This window comes from Diabrotica virgifera, chromosome 4 (assembly GCF_917563875.1).
Source record: "Diabrotica virgifera virgifera chromosome 4, PGI_DIABVI_V3a".
NCBI classification, from domain to species: domain Eukaryota; kingdom Metazoa; phylum Arthropoda; class Insecta; order Coleoptera; family Chrysomelidae; genus Diabrotica; species Diabrotica virgifera.
In genome coordinates this window covers 264,478,295-264,486,997 of record NC_065446.1, presented here as the reverse complement: position 1 = coordinate 264,486,997, position 8,703 = coordinate 264,478,295, and the positions used below count along the sequence as shown (strand labels likewise).

The following is an 8,703-nucleotide window of genomic DNA, read 5'->3' as shown; positions in this document are numbered from 1 at the left end:
CGAGTTACATATTCTCTAAAAACTCTCTAAAAAAGTCGATTTTTTCGTCGAAAAACTGTTACTTTCAAGCCCGAATAACTCGAAAAATATTAGTTTTACGAAGAAAATGTAAAAAACATTTTTCTCTTATAATTACTCTTTACATAGATTTACATGGTTAAAATGTAATAAAAAGTTCCCACCCCCCGAGATGGAGTGGCAACCACCCCCAAGGTTTTAGCGTATAGCGGCATGATATAGAAAATGATCCTTGGGCTATTCCCTACTTTCTGTGAAAATTTCAAGTTAATCCATGCTGGATTAGCTGATATATTTTTCTGGTGAGATGAATCTGGGTTTTCTACATGTCTAAAATCTACACAAAAAGGATATATCCAGAAAAACAACAGAGCAAAATGGTCCAGTAAGGAACATGCTCCTCGACAGACCTATTGAACTGAGGAGAAGAGGAAGACCTAGAACAAGATTCCTTGAAAATATGGAAAATATGTTTTTGAGGACGAAGACGCTTCTCAGTTCTCTTCTTTTCCTTTCTTTAATACACATGTACTAAGATTAATCTGTCTTTTTTCCACAGTTTTCTTAAACAAACCTATTTTCAACTTTTTTATTTTTGCCTTATACTTCTCTATAAAAATCGAAGATACTGAAGAAGCCAACTGTCGAAACGTCTGAAATAAAATAAAACGTCTTTTATATTGACGTAATTCCCGAAGACAATTAACTTGTTATGCATCATTTTGTGAATACCTTACTCGCTTATTCCAAATAATCTTTTTATTCTAACATTCGGTTATGTAACTATTATACTCAAGGTCTGAATCCTCCCCATAGCGTGGTCCGTGGTTCACCAGGTGGAGAAGAACTCGACGCATCGCGAAACAAAACACAAACAAGATTAAGGGAACCAGCATAGATAACATCAGATATGCCGATGATACCGTCCTAATAGTAGCAAGCAACGCACAAGAACTGCAAAATATAATAAATACGGTAGTTAGTCATAGCGAAATGTTTGGTTTACACCTAAACGTTTCCAAAACTAAAATTTTAGTATTCTCAAAGACACCAATAAACGTGCATTTTTATGCCAAGGAACAAATAATAGAGCAAATAACGCTCATAAAATATTTGGGAGCAAATGTCAATAGCTAGTGTAACGTGTAACCCATAAAAAGAAATCCTATCAAGATTCGAACAAGCGAGGAAAACACTCATGAACATGAAAACATTTTTTCCACCTACCTCTAACGAAAGTATACTTTTCCGGACCTGATTGTAGGGAGCAAAGTTATACTTTTCCTCCCTAGGGAGGAAAAGTAAAAGTGACGTCATAATATTTCATTCATGAAATATAACTTATTGACGCCCTGTACAATATCTATTTTCTATTACGTAAGTATCTATACATTTTAACGTTTATTTAAAAACACTCTGTATTTTGCAGAATGGTAAAAAACAGTAAATTGTTATTCTGATTTAACAATGTTTACATTAATAATTAGACTTATATTTGACAGTTGACAGTTATATTGTACCTACTTGTTAGTTTTAGTTCTAATAAATTTTGTTGGTTAGTTACATAAATAAATTAAGTAAAAATGAACAAATGACTTGTTATTTGAGGAAGGTGGAAAAACCATATGTATAACATGGGAGTAAAGTGCCTTTTCCTCCCTTGAATGATTACTGCCCTCCGCTACGCGTTGGGCAGTAAACTTCATTCTCGGGAGGAAAAGTAGCACTTTCTTCCCTTGTTATACAAATAGCTATTTTACAAGATCAGACCTTAGTCTGGAGCTCAGAATCCGAATGATCAAATGTTATGTGTTTTCTGTTTTGCTGTATGGCTGTGAAAGTTGGACAATGGAATCTGAAACAGAAAAGAGAATACATTCCTTTGAGATGTATATATACAGACGGGTGCTGAGAATTTCATGGACACAAAAAGTTTCTAACAATGAGGTACTTAGGCGCATGAACAAACAAAAAGAATTACTAAGAATAATCCAAGAAAGAAAAATACAATCCTTGGGCGATGTTTTTAGAGGGGAAAGATATGAACTATGTTCGTCCGCTATAACTTTTTCCCATGCGTCACGATTCATTTTCAAACAAATTAAGTCAAAACATAAAGTGAAACGAACGTCGATGTGTATATACATTTTGTATACTATATACTATATACTACACACATCGGCGTACGTTTCACTTTATGTTTTGACTTAATTTGTTTGAAAATCAATCGTGACGCATGGGAAAAGTTATAGCGGACGAACAATACACACTTCAAATCATATCATATTGGAAGGTAAATTACAGGGCAAAAGATCAGTAGGAAGACGTCAGAACTCTGAAATCAGTGGCTGAAAGACCTGAGAAGATGGTTTGACCGCTCATCCGCAGAAATTTTTCGTGCGGCAGTTTCTAAAACTACAATTACCATTTGGATCGCAAAACCTCAAAAGGAGACGGCGTAATAAGAAGAAGTATCTGTCCTAACTTCATAGTTCTCTTAAACAAACCTATTAATCAATTTGTTTTATTTTGCTTGTTCTACTTATTCATTCAAAATCGAAACACTGAAGAAGTCAACTATCGGAACGTCTGAAAAAATTGCCTTTTATATTGACGTAATTCCCGAAAACAATTAACTTGTTATGCATCATTTTGTTAATACCTTATTCACTTATTCCAAATAATGATCTTGTTATTCTAACATTCGGTAATGTAACTATTATTCAAGGTTCCTAAATCCTCCTCCATAGCGTGGTTCACCAGGTGGAGAAGAACGCCACGCATCGCGAAACAAAACACAACAGTCCGCCAAATCGTGCGGTCTACATCGATCGAGGTGATTTTTTTCAATTCTTTGACTCGTTCAGATGTCGGCGTGATTTGAAAAAAAAAACCGCGTTAGTGTCAAGTGCCATTCATATCCTCTAAAAGTTGGATTACGTCCAAAAAGTTTATTTTATTAAGGGTAAGTGAAAATAAGAAGCATTTTATTTTTTTTTATAATATACATATTCAGTTGATTGTTTAAAATCTGACCAGAAAAGGTTATTTTTGGTCAAATAATTTTTTTCTATTATAAATTACTAAACTGTGTATATATATTTAACTTTTAAATTCTCTTCTTTCTTGCTCATTAGTTTACTACAGCTACAATTAATCCACTGCTTTAAGATTTTCAGTCATGAGTTCTTTGTTCTAGTAACATTACGGTTTTTTGTGGAGTGAATTTGAAAAATATGAACTGCTGGATCCTCGGCATTTGTCTTATTTTGCTCTTCTATACTCGTTCCGTAAATGCATGCTAGTACAATTATTGTTGTAGAATGTCACAAGGATGTTTGGAGTGTCTTCTAGTTTCTTCCAAATAAAACTAGATCGTCTGCAAATGCGCACTCCGCTAGCCAAAACACCTATAAACTTTCTGCTCTTGTTTCTTTCATGGTATCATCCAATATAAAGTCAAACAGAATGTGATCTAATACTAACCTTTGTTATCACTGACTCTAAACTCTTTTGACTCCATGTTCTGACTCTCATCTTGTTCTTTGGGTTCTTGTATAGAATAATAATAGCTTTTCGTAGTTTTGTATCTATTTAATTTTGCCGTACCACAGGTAACCTAGAAGAAATGTACACCACTTTCTATAATGCCTCAAAAAGTATGATCCTACAAATAAATACAGAAAAAACCAAAATGATGGGACCAACACTCAAAAATAGAGCCAGAAACATCGGTTCCCAATTCAATGTTAATACTTCTACCTTTAAGTAGTAGGCTATTGATTATGTTCAAAATGGGAGAGCTAAAAGGAACTACAACGTTAACGAAATTTTATTGTCTCATATGGTCAATGGACCTCTATATTTGACAAAACCGCGGAGTGCTACCATTTAAAGGGGTGCGTTTTTGAGAAAGAGGTGAATTAGTCCCTAGGCACAGGGTGAATCAGAGTGAGTTCTATGCACTTTTGGTGCAAACACGTCTACAGGAGAATTGTTGCTGGTTAAATTTACTGTCGAAATATCACATTTTAAAGTCAAAAATATTTTTTTTTACAAAAATATATTCAAAAGAAAAGCAAGAAAAAAACACGAAAGAAAGCAGTTTTGTTTTTTGTCCCATAACTTTTTTCCAAAGGGATATAGGTATAGGCATTGCCTCAGCTAAAAATAACTTCCATCCTTTATCTTTAAAACAGTGTTTGGTTGAAGTGTCTAGGATTTATAATTTCTGAAATAGAATATTTCAAAATTCGCCGATCACAGTATTTTTGGACCATTTTTCCCATTATTTCGCAAACATTGTTCTCTAACTTTTTACTACGGATTTTTAGGTATAGGCAATGGTAATTTATTAAAAAGAGAAGTCAATTACCTTTAAAATGGTCGATTGTATGAGACTATACGACCATTTTTAAGCAAGTTATGCTTTTTCAAGGTTTTATACTTTTAATGATTTTTGATATTTTTTATGATTATTTTTACCTTTCTCATTATGACTTTTTTTCTTGTACATTTAGGTGTATACATTGTGGAATAAAAGAAGCTTATTTTCTTTACTTTAAAATAGTGTATGGCAAAAAATTCTAGGGCTATTCTTAAACAAGATATCCGTAGGATATCCAAAGGTATCCGTAATTTGAGAAAAATTTTAAATTTTTTTATTTTTTTCAATTAGTAGAACATAATTGCATATTATAACATTATTTTTAATTCCAAATTACTTTTCTTAATAACACTTTTCGATATTGTGAAATATAAAGGTACTTTACTCTTGAGCGAAATTCATATTTTTTAACGTACCTCGTACACTATTGATAAAATTTTATATCTGATGATTGCATCTTAGGTTTTAGACTATGCAGAGCATTTTATAAAAAATGTTTATAAAGTTAATAATAAAAAATTTCCATGTGGTTCCACCTTAGTGGGATCTATTGCATGTGTATATGTCACACTTTAAAAAAGCATATGTTGTTTAAAAATAGCCGTAGTATTTTTTACGATACACCTTTTTAAAGTAAAGAAAATAAGCTTTCTTTTTTATTGCACAATGTATATACCTAAATATACAATAAAAAAAGTTATAATAAAAAATTTAAAAAGTAATCGTAAAATATATCCAAAATCATTAAAAGTATAAAACTTTGAAAAACCATATCTGGCTTAAAAATAGTCATACAGCCTTCTACAGTAAACCATTTTAAAGACAATTGACTTTTCTTCCTATTAAATGTAACATTACATATCGCACCTTGAAAACCATATGGCAATATCTGCAATTTTTTCATGAAATGACCTTTGAATGCAGTCTAATAGGAAAAAAAATCTATTTTTTAATCCTATATAGCAGCGTTTGAAAAAAAAATTTAAATTCGGCACCAGAAATATACATCTCTATGGCTTTTGTCAAAAATCGATTCTTCTTTGTATACCATCAGGCATTATCTGCAGTAGTTGATGCTCTACGGTTCTAAAATTGGAACAAAACCCCAGATCTATATGGCAATATGTGCAAAATGTGACCCACGCTCGTAAAATGAAAGCAAGATCTACTAAGGAAACATCCTTTGAATGCAACAAAACATAGAGTGCTGCATAGAGATTTGATTGCAACACTGGAAATAAGCGACAAGACTATAACAAATTGATATACAACGTCGTACTGCAGATGGGTTTATCCCAAAAGAAAAGCGAATTATAACCGACAGACAATATATAAGCGACAGATTATAATATGCAAGACTTTGATTAAGTGTTAACACTAAAAATTTGTAATAAATAAGTACAATCAATAAAAAACTGTTATTTTATATGAATTTTTACTGTATCATGTGCGAAAATTGATATATTTTTTAAAACCATATGGCCGTATGTGCTAAAATACCTATTTCCTGGGGGAAATTTTACGTACTTTTTAATTCATATAAAAATATGTAAAATTAAAGACAATTGTGCCAAATACCAGGTTTGCAGCTTAATTTTTGGAATTACAGTAAATAAAATTAACTTTACAAAAACTTAAAATGCTCATAACTCAATATTATGATTTTTGCAGTTACTGCCCTATGGTTTTCAAGGTGCGATATACCATATACCTAAAGCTGCGTAGAAAAAAGTTACAGAACAATGTTTGCGAAGTAACAAGGATAATGTCCCAAAATCACTTGTGAGTGGCGAACTTTGCAAAATCATATTTTGAAGACTACAAATCATAGAGACTTCTACTAAACGTCGATTTATAGAGGAAGGATGAAGGTTTGTGTTCTGGGAAGCAATGCCTATACCTATATTCCCGTGGGAAAAAGTTATGGGGAAAAAACAAAATTGCTATCTTTCGTGTTTTTTTCTTGCTTTTCTTTTGAATATATTTAAAAAAAAAACAATATTTTTTACTTTAAGATGTGATATTTCGATAGTAAATTTAACGTGGAACAATTTTCCTGTAGACGTGTTTGTACCAAAAGTGTATAGAACTCACCCTAATTCGCCCAGTGCCTAGGGACTAATTCACCCCTTTCTCAAAAACGCACCCCTTTAAATGGTAGCACTCCGCGGTTTTTTCATATTTAGAGGTCCATTGACTATATGAAACAATAAAACCCCGTTAACGTTGTAGTTCCTTTCTAAAATACATAATCAATAGCCTATAGTGGACAAATTCACATAATTAGACTCTCTGATGACTAATGATAGATCCATAACGGATGAAATCGAAAGGAGAATAATTCTGGAAAACAGGAGCTATTTTGGGCTGCATAAACATATGAAAAGTAGAGACTTAAGCCAAAAAAACAAAAATAACAATATACAAAATCCTAATTCTGCCAGTGTTGACATATAAATCGGAAACATGGAATATCTCCAAGACAGATGAAAACTTCTTGCACATTTTGGAACGCAGAATCCTGGGAGGAATATTCGGTAGCATCTGTGGGAACAGTATTTTTGGAGGATCAGGTACAACTTTAAGATACACCACAAATAAAATAGATATCTGGTGGTAAAGACGTAACATATCTCTCATAAAAATAGGAAGACATCTGGCAAAATTACAGCAGAAAAACCTTCCTAGATGGATCCTAGACGAATTCCACGTCGACGTGGAACGACGCTTCCCACTGGTCACAGCCGGTGAGCAGTGGCGTGCTGGAACTTTTCAAGCGGCCCGGTGAATTTATAGACAAGCGGCCTCTCATCCTCATTTTACCTTTCATTTATAAGAATATTTTACTCGTTATTTATAAAACAAAAACCGAAATACAAAAATATAAATTATTTGTAAATCAAACATAAAACTTTGATTACTAAGGAAGTAAAAATCTTCTCTTGTAGGTAGATGGTATATAATTTATTAAAATTTTCTAAAAAAGATCCAAGTTGGACTTAAAGTGGGTACATCACTAGTACAAAACAAACGTTTTCGGACTAATCAGTCCACCATCAGGTTAAAAACTTCAGATCCAAAGTAGTTGCAACTAGCTACATAGGTAGGTCGAATGACCTACCTAGTCGAAGTACAATGATAGAAGTTTTGCTTATGAAAGACAGCGTAACAGCAAGCTATATAATCTTTACACTTTTCAGTACCACACGGAGGTGAAGCTTTCACGGTATCAACAACATTGTCATTTGTTACTTCATGTTCATTATCACTTAGATTAATAATATCATTCTTCATATTTTCTGTAGACTGAACATATTCATAGTTAACTCGATCTTCTATCTATAATTTCAGTATTTTGCAAAATCCTATTTTTAATACAATTTATTTATCAGCAAAATCAACGAGTTCTTCTCTAATTGCAGTCGCAGATATGGTAGGATAAAAATTTCTTAATTTTTCAGTAAATGATTTAGATGTCGTCAAAGGTATAAGTATTACCATGTTTTATTGTATCAAAATTTCTAGGATGTAGGTAGAGTGCCGGATGTAGATGACGATTTGCCTTGATTACATCATTTTTCGATACTTTTAAAAATTTGAATGAGTTTATCATTATGTATCTCATATTTTTGGAAAACTCTTGTGCAAAATTTTTTTCCATTTTTATATTCTGCAGTGTACCTACGTATTTATTAGATGTTCGAAGGAAATTGGAAAACCAGAAATATACTTGCATGAATGAAAATAAATATTATCTGTAGCAATCATTTATGTACATAGAGTCTTATTCATTTACTTAAACTGTATTTTATAATTTACAAAGATTAAAATTGTTTTTGAAATGTTTTGTTAATATCATTCGATTACAAATTAAACAATTTTTTTGTTATAACTAAAATTTTTTGTGAAAAAAACTTATTTGACCGGCCTCAAGAGGCCGCAGCCTCTCGGTGATTGCACCGTTTCATTTATATGGCCAGCACGCCACTGCCGGTGAGAAGTATACGAAGAGTTAGGCGAAAACTCTTATAGAATGATGGTGTAGATAAGGGGTCACCAATTAGTTTCCGTGGGGGTCCGTTTCGAAAACCTATGACACTTCCGGGTTCCGGATTTAATGCTACCTGTATCTGGTTGTTCTGATTTGGTTTCTTTGTGGATTCTTATTAAGAAATATCCCCTATAAACAAATCAGAAGGGGACCGGCCGAAATTTTTGGGCAGAAATTGTTTAACAATTTTCTTTAATAAATTCAAAATACCACCTTTTTCTCTCGAAAATATGTTTTTAGCATTTTG

At 32.5% G+C, this 8,703-nt stretch overlaps 1 protein-coding gene across 1 annotated transcript in view; it reads left to right on the top strand.

The window, feature by feature from the left end:
• The first annotated feature begins 2,581 nt into the window (after positions 1-2,581).
• Positions 2,582-8,703, top strand: part of LOC114325274 (ABC transporter G family member 23) — a 113,368-nt gene continuing 107,246 nt past the window's right edge. Inside the window, exon 1 of the mRNA XM_028273293.2 lies at positions 2,582-2,983. The gene's annotated coding sequence lies outside the window, so the exon portion shown is untranslated. The remainder of the gene's footprint in view (positions 2,984-8,703) is intronic.